This window comes from Echeneis naucrates, chromosome 22 (assembly GCF_900963305.1).
Source record: "Echeneis naucrates chromosome 22, fEcheNa1.1, whole genome shotgun sequence".
NCBI lineage: Eukaryota > Metazoa > Chordata > Actinopteri > Carangiformes > Echeneidae > Echeneis > Echeneis naucrates.
In genome coordinates, this window is record NC_042532.1 from 18,253,925 (window position 1) to 18,274,944 (window position 21,020).

General features: G+C 44.1%; 1 protein-coding gene across 5 annotated transcripts in view; it reads left to right on the top strand.

Annotated features, from left to right (window-relative positions):
- The window catches only part of slc8a3 (solute carrier family 8 member 3), a 93,956-nt gene that overhangs the window by 39,308 nt on the left and 33,628 nt on the right, over positions 1-21,020 (top strand). The window lies entirely within an intron of this gene.

Here is a 21,020-nt window from a genome sequence, read left to right on the forward strand (position 1 = left end):
TTAATATGAATACATCGTGCTGCTAATTCTTTTGCTTTTCTGTTATCATTGTTTGACATTTCAAATTTGCTTAATCCTGAAATGTGTAATAAAGATAAAAATGCTCATCATGAGCTTCGAGGGGCCAAGATTACAACACAACAGATAAAAACAACACAATCTCAGATGGAATAAACTGGAACCAGGGAATATTTGACATTTTGCCTTATAAGTAAATGGAGAATGGAAATGATTGATGATTAATCTTATGTTGCTGATTAAGAGCTCCAGCGTGTTGGTAGGAAGGAAGGCAGAGCAGAGGAGAGAGCGTGTATGTGCACTGCCAGACACGATCAGAAAAAGCAAATAAAGAACATGGTATCTCTCCTTCCATCCTGCATTATGTTAATGAGCCTGAGCCTTCTAATGCTGCAGCTCCTCACTGAGCCCGTTTAGTGAATATAACATGAACGTGAACGCACACACCTGCATGTGTACACGGCAAAGATATGGACACGCACGCATGTAAGCCAAAGTAGAGTCTTACATAATCATATGTGCGCACCTTTCGCACGGCTGCACAGAAACAAGCGCCCCCTCGCCCACAGCATCCCTCTAAATTACTGTTTTCGGACATGCCTGCACTTCTGGTTTTCAGATACATCGTGCATTACTCATGTTTGTTAACAGAAAAGTCACTCAGAGTGACATCATCATCATCCACCCTCATCTCCTCCTCCTCCTCTCTCATCTCGCTGTTGATCACATGACATGATTGTGTCACCCTCTGAGTCAGGATGTACAGTCCTAAACCAGATCTGTTGTTGGTCAGAAGCAGAGATGGGCTTTTTGTTGTTTTTTTTTTTTTTAGCTTTTCTTTGGTGTGGAAATTTAGTTTTTGTGTAGTTTTTTTTTTTTTTTTCTGAATGTACCACATAATGTGTGACCTTAGCAGCTCTAAAGTCAAAAAACATCACATATGGACGATCCCTGATTTATGCTCACCCTGTCCACTGTTTTTCTCCTTCAGAAAGTGAAATCTTACATTTTCCAGAATGTCCTTCAGCAACTTGTGGGGAGTGTGTGTGTGTGTGTGTGTGTGTGTGTGTGTGTGTGTGTGTGTGTTTGGGGGGCTGTAGCAAAGGAAACAGCAAAATGTGTTTACTGATGTGCAGGATTGTTACTTTTCAAAAAAACAAAACTGCCAATACAAAAATTGAGGCTGCGCTGCATTCAGGCCAAAGGTAGGTGCTACCACAGGAGGATTTAAGGTCTTTGCTTTGCTCTCTTGTCATGTAAGGCACCTTTGCTCTTTGATTGTCAGGCTTTTATTCTGGTCCATGCAGTAGTTGAAAGTCTATTACTATTTTGAAAATGTATTTTTAATTGACACAATAGCATCAGTTTTTGTACTAGTATAATAACAATCATCATCATCATCATAATAACTAAACAAAGTGCACTTTCCATATTTTTTGACACCCGAGCAGCGCAGCTTTGCAGAACCATTGCCAGTGTTGGCTGGTGGCAACCAGCCAGTGAGGGATCCCATCCTTGTTGCTGTGCTACAAGCACAGATTAGCCAATGCAGACCGGAATACAAAGGGAGAAAAACGTAGTTGTTGCACATATTGGATGAATAGGTGTGCTTAACTTTCAGCTGGAGTCATTAAACTGCAATAAAAGATGAAATATTGTGCCATCATAAACTTTACTCTAAGAAAGTTAAGACAAGGTATGTGACACTGTGGGCACAATTAGAAAGCTTCTCACTGGATTTATATCCAGTATTTGATCCAGATGAAGGTGTAATTGACTGTCAAAGTCAAATTCTGTTGTGTTGTGTTGTGTGTCTGAGGCCTGAGAAAAGAGCTCTGGTATTCGTGTCATGTGGACGGCAGCTGTGGGACGGAGGCTCCCAGTGAACGTTCATTCATATGTCACTTATCTATGCCAGAGTGCCTTTGCTTTTTCAGGCTGAAAAAGGGCAAGCCGTGTGCGCACGTCCTGGATAACAGAGGTAGAGAGGAACGACCCGGCCTGTTTCGATGAATGAGTAAAGTCGGCCTCCTCCTGTGTGCGTTGAGCTGACCGAGGCTGCATCGCAGTGTGAAGTACACCGTGCACACTTCGCACACCTGACAACCAGTGTTTGGACGCCACGAAAAACAGTCCCAGACTTATTTATTAGTTTTCCAGAATATGTAAAATAAATGAGAAATCAACAATTATCCTGCATAAATAATCAGAAGAAAGTAAATTAGTCCTGAAAATGTTAATGTCTCTGTTCCTTTGAGTATAATGAAAACATAATGCATGAATATATTTCACTTAATAGCTGGGTGATGCACGTTTAATGTCAAAGCAGTTAGCATAAACATGGTCTGACATTGAGCATAAAACTGTAAGAAATGCAAAAATTTTATTCGGCTTCTCAAAATAAATCATAGAAGAAAAAAAAAGAAAAACGAACAACTAATAAATCGGCATGGATGGGGGAGGGGGTGCAGCTGTTGTGTGAGCATCGATGTGAATTTCAAGTAAAGGAAATTAGACATATTAAGATAATACCACATAAAACATGGAGTTCTCTTGCTGTCCAATCATAACTAAGCCCTAATTTGCCCTGTTTTGATTTCATTCATCTCTGCTGAATTGCTCTTGAGCAAGGCAGAGAGGATTCACCCTGCAGCAGTGACTGTGTAGTGTGTAAAAACAACGCTGCCATTTTTAGAGTTGGATTCCCAACAGAGCCAGAGTCCTCGCCTTCCCCTTGCCTGTAAAATGCGTCGCTTTGAAACGTTGTTCAGTATCCATGGTGATGCCGAGTCCGAGGGGGGAAACGACGTTGAAGGACAAACTCCCCGCCCCAATCAGATGACACTCATTTAAAACATGTCAGCCAGCTCTTTTCCCGCTTGCCACCCTTTTTTTTTTTGCCCGCCGTGGTCCCATTTCATTATTTCTTTCTTGCCACATGTCAGCCCGTGTTTGGCGCCGCTCCCGCTCGGAGACACCCAGATAACTCTAATGGTGGCTAGCTAATGACGCCTGGCTGCAGATTTGGCTCCAACTAAATGAATGAGGGCCGTGTGAGAACGGGGGGATCAGACAATCCGAGCGTTGCGTGCCAGACGGATATAGCAGTCCGTCCACCTCGCTGGCAGATTGGACGAGGAAGAGAAGGAGGTCTGGTGTGAACAGCTGGTGGCTGAATGAAGTGTTGCGGGATGATGAAAGGAAAGCCAGGAGGAGACGACGAGGTCAGGGTCCTCAGGCAGCTTTACAGTCCATGAGATCAGACCTGATGAAAGACCGAAGTGATCCTGGCCACTTCGGACTCACGTCAGCCTCGTACTATTAGATATCGCACAGATAAATATCTTTAATGGTACCTTGTGGTTTTGCACAACTCAAAGACAGCTGAGCTTTCACTCAGGTCTGTTTGTTTGTCTGCAGGATCACACAAAAAGCACTGAACTGATTTGGGGTGAATTTGAAGGGGGAATGAGAAGAACCTGTGATTGTTTGCTGTAAATTTTGACTTTACCACCGAAGTCTGGTGTTGAAAGAGGCCTGTGCTCCATTAAAGCTTCGGGTTTATTTGTTGATTTGCTTATTTGCCAGCAGTGAAGTGATTTGCATCAAACTTGGTGGCGAGGAAGGAGGAGGACGAGCGGGGGCCCTGGCAGCAGCCCATTAAATTTTGATGTAGATAGTGAAGCCAGAAAGCCAGAAACACACGTAGGATTGTTTAGCCTTGGCAGAGCCGTGTGTGTGTCGCTCCAGCATGGTTTGTTTTCCAGTGTTTTTTGATAGCAGCATATAAGAAGCCTTGTGTTTGCTGTCTGAATAGAAACATTCGTATTGCCAGTGCTAGAATTTGAGTCTTGAAAAACGGCTCATCTATTTTTGTCTTGTGACTTTGATCACAGCAGCCGACATTCAGTCAGTCAGGAGCAAACCCGACTCCACACCTTTACTTCCCGCTCCTTTCCTTGTTTCAGCGGCTCCAACATCGACCTCTTTTTGATAGAGGTTAATTCCTCAAGCATGCACACTGAATGAGCCATCTCAAGCTGAGTGGCAGGCTTCACTGTGGGGGCGCTGGGGCAGTCAGAGGACACTGACTTCCTCTCCTTTTTCCCTCCCAGCCACCACCTTCCTTCCTTGCCTCCTCCCCCCTCCCTTCTCTGCCTCTGTATTGGGCTCCTGGGGGGCCGTGGACAGGTGTTATGTCCCTGTCAGGGGCCGCTCTGGAAGGAGATGGCTGGAATGAAGTTGGCATGGAAATGATGGGGAAATCAGGTCAGCATCTTCAACTCCCACACACACACACACACACACACAGCTACGCTACGCCGAGTGTCTAAAAATAACAATAACACCAACGGGGGGGTGGACAGGAAAATAAAGCAAATGCAAGCGGAAGCATTTGTTGAAATAGATGATGTGATGAGTGCAATGGTGGCCCGGACAGAAACAGATATGGAAGACGACAAACATGGAGATGGAGCGGAGGAGCAGGAGGTCGATGGGAAAATGAAACAGAAGATGAGGATGGAAAAAGAGAAGCTGACTGGACGGGGCAAACCATGTCCCCCATGATTGTCCCTGCCACACTTGGTTAAGGCACCATGCTGTGCCCCCCCCCCCCACCACCACCTCTTTCCTTGGGCGCTGACACATTGTATTCCTGACAAACACAGCATGTGGGTAAAAGCAGAGGAGCGGAGGAACAACGTCTGCAAGAAGCGGCGCCGTATTGTTCAGGCTGAATTACACAGTCACGCAGGGTGGGCAAAGAAGAAACCCGACGAACGGGAGAGGACGGAAGACGACACATACTGTAAAGAGGGATTAGCTCAAAGAGTGTGGGGGGGGGCATGAATATGGAACAAAGTCAGACCTGGGTCAAACAATATTTGACCAAAAAAAAAAAGAACTTCTTACAGTTTGCTTGAGCTTGCTGGTGTGTGGGAGGCTGTTGGAGTGCAATGAGAACATATTCACACCCTCCTGATGTTAAACTGAAATTTTTTTTTTTTTAATATCCAGCACCTACAGTTAGTTGATGCTTCCTGATGAAAGTACAGCAGCCGTCTACGCTTTAAACAATCATTGGATGTCATTACTATCACCATATGAGATCTTTGTTGGTGTTGAAATGAATCGAAGTTTGGGCGTTTGGGGAAATAGAAGTTTTTTACCTTTGTTAGCAGAAGATCGATATCTCTGCTGGAGCTGTGAGGTTTTTATTCAAACTTATCATAATGTTTTCTCCAAAGCCAAAAATCCTCCCTTTCAGACACATTAACGTAGACTTTGTACACGGTTTGGTTTTTAACTGTATGCAAAGAGTTATGATTTATTGTGATCAATAACCTGAGGCAACCACTTGTTGGAGTCATCACATCGATCAGCGGATCCTCATGAAACATAATAAGGCCAATCAGATCCCTGCTCTGACCATTTCCCTGCATCTTTCTGCCTCTGTTACAGCAGCCAGTCAGACATCAGCGCTGCAACAATTTACACGAGAGAAAAGAGCGGCACAAGCAGCTAAGTTGCAGGGACAGAGAGGGGGAACGTCCTGTAGAGACGTGAACGGAAGAAAGAAAAAGATCAAGCAGGCGTCCTGATTGAATAGTCATGTACAGCTGTAGAGCTCGTCCTCAAGAGGTTTTCAGCAAATGTCACAGTGAATGAGGAGACTGACGGAGGACACAGTCGATCATTTTAATCCCTACCGCGTCTTCCCATCACCCACCATCCATGCCTCTCCTCCTCTGTCCCAGAGGACACCTACCAACAGACTGACTGGTTGACAGGCTGATGTCCGTCTCCCCTCTTCCCTCAGGTCTGGAGAGCAACATTAGACCTCCTCATCAGCCGTGCACCTGCCCTCTTTCAGATGTCCCGCTGCACACCAGCCAGCCCTTTAGTGCACTTTCCATTTAACATCAGCAGCGCACAGGTTGTCTAAGCCTTTAATGCTCAGGAGTCAGCCAGCGGATCCACATGAAAGAGTAATGGAGAAGATGGGGCAAGCGGGCTTTTTGTTACATGGCTGCGAGCCCTGCAGAACCTCTGGTCAATCTACAGCTTTCATCTTACACTTTCAGCCTGTTTCACATTCACCTTCAAGTTTGTAGCTTAGATCTGGGACCGTGGCAACTTCACCGCAAGCAAATCCTCAGGGATCAGACACATTGTACAGGCTGTAAGTGAGCCAGCATTGTCAGAAAGTAAATAATTAAATGTGAAATGTTGGTAATAAGCCTCACGCAGGAATACCATAAGTGTCTCACGAAGCTGGTTTCTGAACCTCAACCTAGTTTATACTTCTAGCGCCTCTCTCTAGATCTGAGTCAGTGAGATCTCAGTTGATTTAGATTAGGAAATGATTCATTCATGAATTCTTCAGGGGCTTGTTTTTGGAAAGTTTTGATTAGATTTTAACACAAATACGTCCCCTGATCTCAGGTATCACCATGGTTAATATATTCTAACTTCCTGTGGAAATCAGGACTCTGAAGACAAAGTTAAACTTTAAAGAAAACAATAAAGATTTTTTCCAGTTTCACCTTGGAGCTATGAAATGCCAGTAACTATTAATATATTGTTGTAAATGTTATAAATAACTTAAGTGGACCAGTATAGAACTTGCAGAAATGCGTCCCAAATGAACCTGTGGTCCATTACATAATCCTGCTCTATTTAAAAACATCTCCTTAAAAACAGAAATGGAATTGAGGTTTTAACAAACTGCATGAAAGGATATGTATTGTGTGAAACACCCCCCCCCCCCCCCACACACACACAGTTGATTAAAATACTGTGAAGAAGGATGTAAGACATGTTTTTATGATGCTCGTGTTCCTGCTCCTGTTCAGGTAACTGTGGTGTGTTTTGCCTCAGCTGTGAACTGAGACGTTAACGGATCTGACGCCGTGTGACGATAAGCCGCCACGATGGTTCGTCATATCAGTGGCCCATCAGCCCACGAAGCTAATTATTTTTAATCAGCCCAAGTTCTTCCTGGTTTTCCTGGCAACGCTGTGGTCTGTCAGGCTAGTAGCGCCTGCTGATCATGTACACCTGAAAGGCAAAGACATTTCTTAACAGGTAAAATAGAAAATTCCCTCCTGGTCTGTTCTCAGACAGATTGCACGACTCCAGTGTCCAATCCCATCTCGCGTGTTGTTAGCTAATAGTGATGAGGATTCAGGGGGACAGATGATGGCAACACGCTCCATGGGATGGAATTAGCGCTGAGCATTTAGACTTTCCCTGTGAGGCAGTGGCCCTTTTATCCCGCCATTATTGGCAGAGACAATGGTGTGGTTAATCTTTTTAAGGCAACACAGCAGAGGGCTGGGAGGGAGGGAGGGAGGGAGCCGTCCAATAATCTCATCAGAGACCAGACATACGGCGTGATGGAGGAGGGTTCCTCCTTTACATGTCGAATCATCCTCCTCTCCCCCCTTTTTCCTCCATGTATGCAAGTGAGTGTGTGTGCATTAAAGAAAGGTGCTACATGACAAGGGAGTTGTCAGACATACAGTGAGGTGCGGTGTGGAGGAAGTGCCACGTTCTTTATCAGCAGCTGGGAAACGTGACCAACACCGGCTGTGTGTCCAGTTTTCTAAAGGCGATGCTGACTCACATCATGGCCCCAATACACAAAATATTTATCTAATAGACCGGTGATACTTGTTAAGAGACTGTGTTAGCTGCATCCAGTGTGTTGTGTTAATATTAAGGAAATAAAATGAGTGTTAGTATTATGTTCGATACATTGGACTTGGCTTTATAAACACTGAGGGGTGTAACCTGTTTTTGAAGAGCGCTCAGAGTGGGCTGCTGCACCATTGCCATCTTGGCAGAGCATGAATCCTCTCAGCTCGTGGAGTGGACACTTTAGTGCACGTACGTTCACTCGCCTGTCACCTAAAGCAGCACTCATTCATACATTTATTTATATTTAAATTTATGTACATGGGGCCATGTATATAAATACATAAAAGTCTGCAGCCATACAGTTGTCGTGAGGGAAATTGTTTTTGTTTTGTTTTTTTTATTGTACCAGGCTGTCAACATGTTTATTTCTGTTTTAACGTGTTAAATTTAACAACATTTTGCAGTTTCAAGTTGTCTTTCAAGCATCAGAGTGCGTTGAGAGTGGGCTGGGAATAATTTTGTCCTTTTGTTGTTATTGGGTTGTCGATCGGGGACATAGGTCATAGGTCTGTCCAGAATCAATGAAGTAATCCCCTGAAATTTGGCACAAACATGAATTTGGACTGAATAAAGCTGAAGGTCACAGTGTTAAATATTTAACTAGCAGTGGACAGCAGCTTTGATTGTGTGCCTGTCTTGTGATCATGCCAATGATAGGTTCATATTTATAAGATGAATCTGGAGTTGAAAAGGTTAAACTAACCTGCAGCTGGCTGCAGTATATCTGCTCAGGGACAAACCCCACAGCTTTCCTCACTCTCTCGCCCTCCAACACAGTTTCTTCTCTTCCTGAAGATTCATCTCTCAGCTCCTACTGGGACCAGAACATATATAATATGGAGGAGGATTGATTCAGAGAAGGTTAACCTTGTTGTTAACACCCCATCGCTCAGCCCGCCCTCCTGCCTGCTGACCAAACACTCGGCCTTGTACCTGCTTGCCATACAGGGCTGCACTTTAAGGAGCAAATAGCAGCGGTATAAATTAATGTAAAGCATGAAGCAGGAGATCACAACCTTTGTTTTTGGCCAGCAGCCAACGGTGAGGCCAGAAAATCTCTTTGACCCCAATAACCATAAAGGAAAATGTTTAAATTGAGTGTGTGGACTACATGTGATGTTTTAATCCATCAGAGGACGGAAGTGGAGCTGATCTCTTAAGACACTCGATGGAAAATCATTGGCACGCCAAGCAGCATTTATAGCAGCTATGCAGCCCAGAGGCCATTGGAAGACGTTCCACAGTCATTTCTGTATAATTAGGAATTTATCAAGAGGCCCATTTTAACATCAGAAGACACTACATTGGTTGCCAACCCTCAGGTTACAAAACTGCGATGCACTGTAGAGAATCGCAGTGTGAAAACTAGCTATAGGCCAGATACATATGTGTATCGCGGAGTGCGTACGTGAGCATTGTGCGTCCGGGACCGCAGTAATCATAATTTCATGGTATGTTTTCAAGTGTTTGTGTCAGAGTGTGCTAATGTGTGTGTGGATGTGTTATATTTCTGTGCTCGTAGCCACTGAACGTGGCAGAAACGCACACTAAATCCCCCCTTCTGCCCCCCCACGTAGGAAATCCATATCCCTGACTATTCCCTCTGCCGTGTATCTCTCAATCAGCGATGTTTTTCTGTTTCTCCCGCAAATCGAATGCACCCCCCACTGCCAACCAATCACACACACCCGACTAAACCTTTGCTGTACTTGTGGAGACCCTCGTTCACATTAAGCTTCACTAACGCTGGTTTTCAGCATGTCTCCAAGTGACCTTTTAATATAAAGCACCATCACACAGTGGATGTCCGTTCAACTGATTATTTTACTTTATTTTAGATTCCTTAAGGAGCCAGTATGCCATGAATGTGATGCTAATCCTCTAAACCACTATCAGCCCAAATACCTTCACCCTTAATAATGTCCCCACAAGGCGAGCAATGTAACTGTACATGCAAACGCAGTAACACGCTCCAGCCCTTCGCCGCCATCTGCTCCTCCCACTGTAACTGGAACAGCGGTGACATCCATAGATTGCACACAGACATAATGCAGAAGAACATTTGTACCGACTCACACGTAGTCACACTCATAAATGTGCTTTCTGTTGCTTGATTAGAGACTCACTGAGGCGTGACACTGTGTGTTGGTTTTCTCTCTCTCTCTCTCTCTCTCTCTCTCGCTCGCTCGCTCTTTCATTTCACAATTTCTGCCAACAAATGCAGAAATAACAGCAGCGCCGCTGTGCAGAGCAGGCTGCCAGACGCTGGAGCGCGTGCTGAGGGACGGTCAGCTGTCCGAGTCCCGTAGAGAGCAAGATTAGCACAGAGAGGCCAACGAGACAAACGGAGAGAAGTGAACGTGGTGTTATTCATGAAAGGATGCTCCAGTAGTTTCAGTCTTCAATTTGGTGATTATTGAACTAAACTCAGGCTACAAAAAAAAAAAAAAGAAAAGAAAAGAAAGGTCAACTCAAAAAGTGGCACAGCCTCTGCATCTTGTCGAAATAAATGCTGTATGAGTTTTGTTGAATTGGGAGCTATTTGCCGCACATAATGAGCTAATGGCTAACACGCTAACAAGCCATGAACATGCTCTCTGACCTGAACTTTCTTTTCTCTTGCCTGTTCTCTTCGCCCAGTGAGTTTAGTTATGGATGGTACATAATTGAATTCAACGGTGCTATGAAAAAGTCGATATCCCGCCAGCTATGTAATTTTAAGGTTCAGATTGTTTATCCGATGTTTACACTGTCGGATCCTGCATAACCCATTAGAGCGCTGTGCGGTGCTCCATGTTCGGTCCTCCGCTTTCTCTGAGATCGGTGCTGTATCAGCTCGCCTTCAGTTTGTCAGCGGTGTAAATTAGAAAGATGGACTTTATTTTCTCAGTGAATTGTGGTGATTTCATAGATATCACAGTGAGCTGCTGCCCGTTTTCCCTTTTGGAAACTCTGATGCACGAGAAATTTTGTTCAATTTCCATGACCAGGACCATATTTGAGTTTTCAACATGTTGAGTTGAGTTTTGTCGAGACATCACAAAGTTAAACCTTCTCCTTTTTTTTGTGTGTGAAATTTGCTGCAAACTAACCGAAACAATGAGCCTTGCATGGGAGAGGCTTTTGGTGAAAAGTGAGTGTCCTTGAGTGAGTGATTGATTCCCCTCCAACACTTCAGTGTGTGTCTGTGTGCGACTCTGCGCTGGGTCGTCCCTGGAGAGGAAGTGAAGAGAGCACAGGCATCAATAAGGTCACATTCAGCCCCTGTGGATGAGACCATGACCTTTTATTTGCTTTGTTAATTATGATTTGTGCGATGCAACGCACATATCTTGGTGGAGTTAGGTTTTACAGCCGGTCCTGGTGAATTTTAATGGTGGTGGGGTGCCTTTTTATCTGGTCTGGCAACTTTAATGATGAAGACAAGTCTGTAGAGAAGTGACAAAGCTGAGGCTCAGAAATGAATATTTCACCCAAGCATGGCATCAGCTCCACTTCACTTTTCATCACATTTTAACCAGTAAAAAAAAAAAAATCTAATATCATGTTGGAGTGAAAATCGCCTTCCCAGCGCTACAGGATTCAGAGCGCTTCTGTGCTTTATATAAAAAAGCAGAGAATGAATTAAATCCATGAAACTAGCTGATAGAGCTTTGAGGCTAATGACTAGCGAGAGTATGTAAAAAAAGGTTACTGTTCAAACACAGCAGCTCGGAGGACGAGTATATGTGATTTAAAATTCATATACATGAAACCGTGAGCAAAGTTAAATTCACTCAGCTCTGTTGGCAACGAAGAAGACGAAATCAGAAAAGTTCTGAAGAAGGAATAAAGTGTGAAGAAAGATATCTGCCTTCCAGGAAAGTCTGTTTGAAGTGAGAGCCGTTATGGACAGATTTAAAAGCTTATTGCATCTTTCTGTGATTGCCGACTTAAAAGCCGCCCAGTGAAGCTATTCCGTACAAACCGCACGCTTCTGCCTGTCAGGAAGGGCAGAACGAGATATGATCACCAAAACGCCATTACACATTTTTCATCATACTAAACTGTCAGTCATTCATTAGGTTGTATACACCTTTAACAGAGGCGTCACATTTCACTACAGCAGTAAATTCTGTAAGAGATAAAATAAAACTCGCTGTCCTCGGTTGTGTTTCCTAATTCTTTGAATACTGTTTATGCACTCAGTGCATAAAGTCAAACTAAAGTAACAATTTGACATTTTGAGAAATACACATTAAAGTGTAACTAAGAGAAATCTGAGGCTTATGTTACCAGGAGGTTAGTTGTAAACACTGAGAATAGGTGGAGCGGCTTTGGGACTGCCCTCCAAGAAGCGTTTTTTTTTTTTTTTTAAGCCGTTCATGCCGCGAACAAGACCCGCAGTCCATGTAGAGCTTGACACCGACAGCTGCGTTCCTATTTCTGGGACCTCAACAGCTTTTCTATACACGACAAGAAGCAGTCATGCTTTACTATTTCTGTGCACTACATTTCCCAGATTAACTGCTTCCTGGTGCGCAGGGGAACCTGTCGTTGTCCCAAGTCATTCATTTATGATGGTGTGTGTCACTTGGCTGCAGGCGGTTTGACTTGGCCGGCTCCGGCTCTCTAAGCTGTCACAAACCGGCACCGAGAATAGCCCTCACAAATTTCTTTCCCTGGGCCCGACCGTCTCCCTCCCCGCCACCAGGGTGCTGCTCCAGCCATCGCCATCCTCTGCAAGCTCCTTCTCTTCCTCCTCTCCCTCCCTTGTCGCACGCTATCAGACACTTCATCTTTGAGTGTTTTATTGCATTGTGTCCTTGTAGAGGAGGACCTTTGGGCTCGCTCCAAACATCCAAAAAAATATAGCTCACCCCCCCCACCCCCACCGTCTCCAGCTAGCCTCGCTCTTGGCTCAGAAAATATGGAGCATGGCTGTGTGTTGTTTCAGTTGCTGCCCCGTCCTCTGTCTTCCCCTTGAGCGTCCTCCCCTTTTTTTTTTATCTTTTTTGTCTCCCTCTCCTTCAGCGTTGGCAGTCAGCAGGCTTTTTTTATGGGGACAGCGTTGCGAGGGTGCATGACAAGTGAAACCGACCTGACGCCGCTCCTCCCAGAGCCAGGTCTCTGTTTGGATGAGGTCTCTCACCTCTTCAGAAAAACACATTTTACTCTCAACAACATCCCTCATGATTTTAGTATTCCCAGTCCCTCTGTTGCTCTGCTCTCTGACTGGCCTTTTGGATCGAAATGCTTTTTCAACTCAACTATTTCAGATGAGACATTTGGAACAAAGGATTGGAGCAGTTCATTATTATCATTTACTCTATTAATACTGGAGCTCTATCAAACTTTTGTTGAAATGTACAAAATGCACCTAAAGCCCGAGATGACATTTAGTTATTTCTGACTTGTAGTCTAAAACCTAAAGATTCAAATTATTATCAAATCTGAAAATGTTTCCCACAATGTGTTGCTTTTTTTGTTTTGGTTTGTTTTACATTTTAACTACATAACTAGACTTTTATCATCATTATTTTCACTGGGTTGTTTGAGCAATTAAAGGAAAAGACAAATATGTTTATCACAACTTCGTGGAGGCTAGAATGGATTTTTTTCAACAGTGCAAAGCCTAAAAAGCAGGAAAGCAGGAAATCCCCGTATTCACTCAATGAGTTTGTGCTTGGTACTTGTTTCTTGTCGCTGTTTAATTTTATTAATCATCAATCACAAAAAAACACCAAAGCAGCCGTGTGTTGGGATCGTTCTGATATAAATTGGGATGTGTACTGGATCCTTGGTGGCGACCAGATCAGGCTTCCTCAGCTTCTTTTTGTTGTTAACTGCGTTATTCACCTGTTGGAGCTGCAGCACAATGGTGGCATGTGTTACTGGTGTCTTGGACAATGGGTTTAAGGCTGGAGGAGCGGTGTGTAATCTGACAGGACATGGGCAGCCAGCTCTCCCTTCACCTGCAGCGAGTGTGTGTGTGTGAGAGACACACAGATGAAGTAATAGACTGTGTGTCAGCAGACAGAGGTAAACCTGTTAGGACCCCTCATTCCCCCCAGGGGACAGTTTCATTGTGTTGTTTAGCTCGGTGCAGCCGGATGAATAGAAATGAATGGAAAAGGTTTGAAGTTTTTTTTAAGGAAAGTGGTCGTGCGTTATGTTGTCGCATTTAGGAGAAGAGCTGGGGAAAAAAAAGGAGAGAGAGAGAGAGCCGGTGAAAAGAGGGCTTTGTATCCATGACAACAGGCGAGAGCGAGGGCAGCAAATGGATGTGGGGTCGGGTGCGTTCGACATTTAAGTTCTAGACCTGAGAATGTGAGGGATCCACGGGATCAGAGAGGTGTCTTGTCACGCTGCCCCCCATTCCTCCGAAATCTAACGCATGCCGTAATCTGACCGGCTGCCCACTAGGTGAGTTAAAGGAGGTATTTACTGTTCCCGCAGCGAGGCGTGCACGTTGTTGTCTGGCCGCGTTGAAGAAGGTGAGAGGGCCGAGGAGGGACAGCTGCAGTCCAGCCGTGGAATGGCGATAATGTGACTCCCACGTCAGCTTCACGGCTGCCCACGCCTCCTCTCTATTAATAAACCTGTAGGAGCTCCCATCAGTCCTCAACTTTCCATCTGCTGTCGTGTACCTGGATGTCTCCCACTGATCAGGCGTCCTCCAGCTGATATTGTGAAGTCATCTAATACTTTATTGATCAGTCTGGCCGTGACCTCTCACCCTTCCTCCTGAGTCAACTACAGCTCCATGTCCCTTTTAGCTCGAAGCGATTTCGGGGTCGATTGCTCAGGCTGAAGGCTGAGCACAGCTTGTTTTGTTTTTTTATGCCATTGACAGTAAATAACAGTGGACAAGTTGAATGTGACACCAACCGTTGGTTTGTAACTGGTTGCAATGGAGCCAACAGACTGTATTTATGGCTCCTTCATTGGAGCCAAAACAGGCAGAATGAAGCCAAGGTCAGTGGCACAGTGAAGGGACCGGTGCATTGAATCGTTATTTTCATTATCTGTTCAAGAGTCAGAAAATAGTCAAAAATGCCAATCACCGTTTCCCAGAGCCCGCTTTGAATGACTCATTCTGTCCAGCCAGTCTGCAGTGTCCCCCAGGCCCCCCCATATCAATACTGCATTGTCATGTTACAATAATAGTCATTTATTTTCTATTTATGCAGCACTTTGCTTAACAAAGTGGCCAAAAACCGTTCGGCAAACGGATCTGACAGTAAATATGTAAAAACAATAAATACTATGTAAACAAAGCAGGGCTGTGATTTTAATTTCCAAATAATATCTTTACTATATTTTATTTGCCTTTATTTTACAAAGTCTTAATCATCCTTAATCAACCTGTAGATGAAGCCCACCAGTTCAAAATAAAATGACAATAAATTAAAATGTGGAGAAGAAGGATAAAAGGAATCAGATTTAATAAAACTAAAACAAGGCGATATGTTTTCATCAACATATTTGTGTAATGATTTCAGTCCTGGATAGATGTGACAGTTTTCTAATTCTTATTTTCTTTACCTTCATTTTTTAAAGAACAAATGAACAAGATAATATAAATTTATTTTTTTTTATCAATGTTGAGAATGCAATAATGGTATCATTTAATGAACATCACAATATAATCTTCATATTAATCATTCCAGTTTTGTTGTTGCTCAGTAAACATTAGAAATACAAAATTAGAACATTAAAAGGAATGTAGATGAACTCGCGGTTTTCCTTTCAGATCATACTAACTCCTCTTTGTGAAGCCATGAAATGGATGTTTTGTTATGTGGTTAAATGAACCTTAATGCCACTAATTCATCTTCATTAACAGAAACTCTGTCTGCCGTCCATTTATATTATTCCTACATTATCACTCAGGTCCCATCTGTGTCCTGATCTGATTGTACAGAAGAAAAGTAATAACACATTTTGTGAGTTGGGGGCCTTTTATTCAGACATTAAACAGGAATCAATCTTTCGCTCTCTTTATAAAAAAAAACAAAACATCTGAAATTGCTCAGGGACGCTCCACCAGGGAGGACGTTTGCCAAAATGGGGGCCTGAATTTGGCTCGTCCAGATGAATGACAGTCTCTGTCAGTGCAAGGCCAGCCCCGTCAACTCAGCGCGACTGAACATCACCGGCAATGCTTACATTACATTTTGTGTTTTGGTAGATTTGGGAAGCACGGTACATAAAGATACCCCCCCCCCCCCCCCCCCCCTTCCTCTTTCCGGATCCAATGTCCAAACTGAGACTCACTTTGGCAGACATGTATTATTCAAGCAACATCTGGCCACACTGCACTAACACAACTCTCACGCTACCCCCCATCACCCTCACCCTAAACAACTCGCAATTACAGCCGCTGCGTCTGGCTCGGTCTTGCATGGCCTGCAAATTTTCAGGTCGTGAAGTGGAGAGTTGCGTGCCTCATTTCTGTTTGGCTTATGCAATATTAATGCACAACGTCAGCGAGCGGCCCTGACGCCGTTTCGAAGAAGGTGGTGGGGGCGGTGTTTACTTCCTTGTTTGTGAAACTTTTAACTTTGTTAGCCGGTGAAGTGTGCTCTGATTTGCTCTCCTTACTGAAGGAAAAGAGATGAGGATGACGATGGGGGTGGTTTGGGGGCATGTAAGTCCGGCGGGGGTGGAATATTAAAGCTGATGTAAGTTTGTTGTCAGATTGGCAAGAAATCATTGACAAATGTGTTTACTGGCTTTTTTTTCTGTGATTGCTGGGAAAGCAATAATCAGGACTATAATGAGCGAGGCCCATAATCCCTGCACTTGGTGACAGAAACCAGGCCTGCTTAATTAAGGCACTGATTTCCCATGAGGCACTGGGGCCTTTTTTCCCCTTGTCCTCTTTATTGACTTGACTTTATTTGGGATTTTAAGTGGAGGTGTTCCCATGATCTAAATGGACTAAAGTGGTGCACGATGGGGTTTGTTGTTTTTTATTATATTTATTCTTTCCTGCCGTGCTTTCTTCTCTGTTGATGTTGATTTACATCAAGCAAGTTGCGGATTATGTTTTCTACAAAAACTTTTTAGGAACAGGACTCCTCATAATCCTTCCACCGCCAAAGCCTCCACTCTGTGGTGAAGTGGAAGTAATGTGTGCTGTTTAAAAACCATGCTCCAGCCGCTCCACATGTGCTTTAGCGGTGGTTAAATGCAGTCTTGCGTGAGGCTGAAAAGCGTCTGAAAAGCACTCAGTATATTAAGGGAAGAGATTGAAGCGGAGGTAACTTTCAAGAGAATTTGGAAAGGTTGTGTTCGGTTCAGCCCAGAAAGCCTGGGGCCTGGGTCTGAGGTAGGAGGGGCTTTAAACAGACAGAGAAAGGTCGTATTTAATTGCAGCATTTTTAGAGGCTGCTCCTGCTTCTAGCCTGAAGAATAAATCTGTCTGGTTTTTGTGAAAATCCTCAGACTTTGCAGAGTAAAAGTCGAGTGATTTTTGGGGTCAGCCTGCTCCAGCAGACGGAGACAAAAGTGGGGTGGAAGTGGAGACTGGATGTCGCACATCTCACTCCCTCTGATGTGCAACACCACATCAGCGGTTTCACTCCTGTTCAGTGTTTGTAGAGGCCGAGCAGGAGAGCAGAATCTGCTGTCGGTGAAGAGGTGGGCTGCTACAGCAAATTTTAGCTGCAGTTTGCTTTTTTGGCCACAGAACAGAGGGAGAAAGTCAATCTGCCTCTCCATCTCTATCTCTGCTGCACCACCTCCACTTTCATGTCTCACTCCCGTCACTGTTTTCATCACTTCTTCTCCCTCCTTCGCCCGCTCTGGACACAGAGAGGAGGAAGAGCCCGGTGCAGCAGAGGTGTGAACCCTCTAATCGCCCGTCCTTACCCAGCAGCACTTCCCACGCCAAGGCTGCTATGTCTAGCATGCTAGCATCAATAAATCAGCATCGTGTTAATTTTGACACATTGGTGTAGGTCAGCTGAACAGATGACCACACTTGTACTTACTTTTTAGTTCAGGTTGGAATTTCGTTGGGTCTTTCAGTCGTCTGCTCTCACAGCTCCAAGGCTGACAACAGAGCAGTGCGTGGCTTCAACCATGCAGCCTGTTGTGTTGAATTATACTGGCTGTCAAAGCTTCTTCTCAAAGCAAATGTACGAACAGATAGTAGTTAACGGGAACTTCTGTTTCCAAAACCTTCAAAACACAACCGAGCTGAAGCTGGGAGACAGCATGTAGCATAGCTTAGCATAAAACCTCCAAGCAGGAAGAAGTCGTTGGACTGACTACAGCGAGGCGAGCTGCTCCGCCAATCAAAGATGTCAAACTTTTCATTTTACTTTCGTAACCATTCGGAAATACTGTCGCGCTAACATAACAACCACAACAAGTGAGTGCGACTGCAAAGTATGCGAGCACGCAGGAAGTGGTGCATCTGTGTGTGTGAAATAAAAATATATCAGAATTGGATTTTACAGACAGCTGGTAATTCATAGTCTAACTATGAACCCACTTACTATTTAGTCTTATGTGCAATTAATTGTGTGCCATTTTTTTCTTTTATGTACATGTGACCTGTTGTTGGTGCTGTCTGTTAGGATGCAAAAGAAGAAAAGATGCCATTCCATGCTTTCTTAACTCAACAAATCAAAAATGGCTTCTGTCTGCACATCCTGTCTACACCGGGTTCGGGTCGTATCTCATCTCTCTGCAGAAGCGAGGCCTCGAAGAGCTACTCAGTTCAGCTAACAACAGATTAGAGAATGCTCATTAAAAATTCATGCCGTCTGTTGCTCCACCACAAATCAAACCGCTGCTCCTCATTAGCCATAGCTTTTTAAGTTTTACCCCCCCCCCGAGTATGTGAGCATGTATACCTGGGAGTCAGGGTGTGTGTGTGTGTATGGTTACAACTTATGTGCCTCTCCCGTCAGCACACCACAGTGAGGCCATTCATAAAACACCCCCATCCACTGCACCAACAGCAGGACAGTCCCTGTAAACACCATACTCTGATTTGTGCTTGTGTGCACAGCAGGTGTTTGATTGTATCCCCATCACCCTCCACACACACACACACACACTCGTTCCAAGTGGCTCTCTGCAGCTTTCACAGTGGCTGGTGCCAGATGTTGGAACACATGAATGAATTATTGATAATTGTCACAGACAAATGTAAAATTTGCTTAATGCTCCACACACGTTGCAGGCGTGTGTGTGTGTGTGTGTGCGAGGCTGTGTGTTTATGTGTGTATGAACAGAGTGGTTTAGCAGTTGGTGTGATCTGGGGCTGCAGTTACTGTCCAGGATGAATCGGAAAGGGGTCAAACATCACCTGCTGCTGTGTGTGTATCAGGATGTGGTAGAATTTAGACCATATTCTTTTCTCTCTTTTCAGCTTCCACCCCTTCGTGCCATATTTACTATTATAGGATCTTCCCTTTCTTCATGAATGAAATTCTAGTTAAAGTTGCGTTCATGTCATGTGGGAATATTCACTACAGCGAGTATGCTGGCAAAGTGCCCTCTACGCTGCTCAGCACTTTCACTTTCACACACAAGATTTTCAATCTGACTTTTCCATCTAAACTAAAAAATTTTTTTCACCCTGTTGTTCCATTTCCTGTTAAAAACCCCGAGCTCCATTAGTTCCCTGTGTATCATGAGGAGTAATTTCAGGTATGCTGACGAGTTAATTTATGTTGTCAAGCTCCAGAGAAATAAAACAGCAGTGGAATGTACCGTGCAACTAGCTCAGATGTTTCTGTGATGCTAACATAGCTGTTGATTAGCACATGATTGTTTTTATTGACTTCCATCAGTCCCTTGTCAAATTAGGGCTACCTGACAGAACTCCAGCAGAGAGCAGAGAAATCCAATTAGACTTTAATGACATCAAACTTTTTAAAACTCTTTGATTTGCTCTGAGATGTCACTAAATCATGTTATATTACCACGCAAGCAGCTCTTAATGCCCCAGAGGAGGCAAAAGCTCCAGACTGTCTGCATTTCAACTAGTTTGTGCTAGTTTTATTTCGAATTATCATGTGTTATGTGCGTGAAGTACAATATTAATTGGTATAATAAGGTTCTCAAGGTGTGCCCTGTCCTTAAAGCTGCTTTAATCAATATGGGGGGTGGTTGCTATTAGCGACCAACTGATAACCTAATTATCATCCAACTCTGCAGTTTGCAGTTTTAGCATCTTTTAGTTCATTGTTTTTCTTTTGAATCAGTCTCAACAGCACAATGTTTTTCTGCAAAAACCTCAATAGATAAATAAAATATCGTTGTACTACTGTAGCAACGTCCCTCAGTCGCTGGTGGAGGTCCAGAGACGCAATTCCAAGTAAATGCCAGCGTTTCCGCATCATCTGAATAAGGTCATGGCTGTTGTTGTGCTATCACAGAGGGGTTAATTAAATCATGGTCCATTTGAAGTGTTAGTATCGATGGTGTGTGGTGACTCTCGCAGATAGGCCTCCAGTGTCCTGTTATCCGGAAGCACAGATGAAGGAGCTTCAGTCTTGAGGAGTTTTACCATTTATTCACTTCCAAATGGCCTGAAGTGCAGGTACATTGCACAGCTACAACGTTAACTGCTAACTAACTACCTGATTCTGTGCTGGACACGACCATCAACACAGGGACAGATCATTTGTGTATTTCCTTTTCAGTCCCTTGCTGCTGCTGCCTCTAACAGTAATATTTAATACACAAGTTTAGTTTCCTTACACATCTGCACATGAAGCGTGCAAAATCACAACTGATCACAGCCGAGTCCCGGACAGCTTGCCAAGCAGAATTTTGCAGGTAGCCAACCACCGGTCAATGATCCCGGGATTATCCTCAATGTGCATGCTCGAGCATACAAATGAAGCTGCTTTCCTTTCCATTTGACAAGCTCCAGGGTTCGTCAGCGGGACACAGTCGAACTCATGGGAATAAGAGAAACGAGCCTTTACGGGACGGGAAGGTGTAAATCAGATGTAAACAGATGTCACTTCCACTCCAGTATTGCTCTATTGATGTCTATTATTAGCTTTAACTGGGCAAGTACGACATGCTGATGATTGAAATGTTGTGTTAAGCACTCCATCATTTCTGTTGTATGCCTATTTGTTTAGTTTCCTAAGTTCCTGTGAGTATCCAAAGTACCAGTGTTGTCTTGCGTTAAAAAGAGACGTAAAGGGTCTTTGTTTAGTTTTTTTTTTTTTTTTTTTTAAAGGCCACTGACCGTGTCAGCCAGCTGCGGTGGTCTACATCCCACACATGCATGTCAGGCAAGAGCGCCGTTCCCCCACTACAGCCAGGTTTTGTGCATC